Source organism: Seriola lalandi, unplaced genomic scaffold (assembly GCF_002814215.2).
Source record: "Seriola lalandi dorsalis isolate HSWRI2012SDOR001 ecotype SW California unplaced genomic scaffold, Sedor1 jcf7180002054687, whole genome shotgun sequence".
In the NCBI taxonomy this organism is placed as follows: domain Eukaryota; kingdom Metazoa; phylum Chordata; class Actinopteri; order Carangiformes; family Carangidae; genus Seriola; species Seriola lalandi.
Window position 1 is genome coordinate 101,000 of NW_019525240.1, and position 736 is coordinate 101,735.

General features: G+C 51.9%; 1 pseudogene; it reads left to right on the forward strand.

The window, feature by feature from the left end:
• Positions 1-736, forward strand: part of LOC147818152 (uncharacterized) — a 4,632-nt pseudogene that overhangs the window by 1,594 nt on the left and 2,302 nt on the right.

Here is a 736-nt window from a genome sequence, read left to right on the forward strand (position 1 = left end):
TAGGATGGAGCGGGAGATCGACAGGCGGATTGGGGCGGCGTCAGCAGTGATGCGGACGCTGAATCGGTCCGTTGTGGGGAAGAGGGAGCTAAGCCGGAAGGCGAAGCTCTCAATTTTCCGGTCGATCTACGTTCCGATCCGCACCTATGGTCATGAGCTTTGGGTAATGACCGAAAGAACGGGATCGCGAGTACAAGCGGCCGAAATGAGTTTCCTCCGCAGGGTGGCCGGGCTCAGCCTTAGAGATAGGGTGAGGAGCTCGGTCATCCGGGAGGGACTCGGAGTAGAGCCGCTGCTCCTCCATGTCGAGAGGAGCCAGTTGAGGTGGTTCGGGCATCTAGTGAGGATGCCTCCTGGACGCCTCCCTGGAGAGGTGTTTCGGGCATGTCCCATCTCTCGGCTGGCCTTGGAACGCCTCGGGATTCTCCCGGAGGAGCTGGTGGAAGTGGCTGGGGAGAGGGCCGTCTGGACCTCTCTGCTGAGGCTGCTGCCCCCGCGACCCGGATCCGGATAAGTGGGAGACGACGAGACGAGACGAGACACTTAAGTAATTACTCATAACTTTCATTTAAAGTATATTTTCCTGTAATATAATCCCAGAAAGTATACTATAGTACAATTATTTTAGCGTGTGTTAAAATTGTTATTATGAAAAATAGTTTAAAGCATGATGTTAGTGTACTTTTCATATATTTCCAGAGAGTATATTTCTTTGTAAGTACGCACAAAAACACTT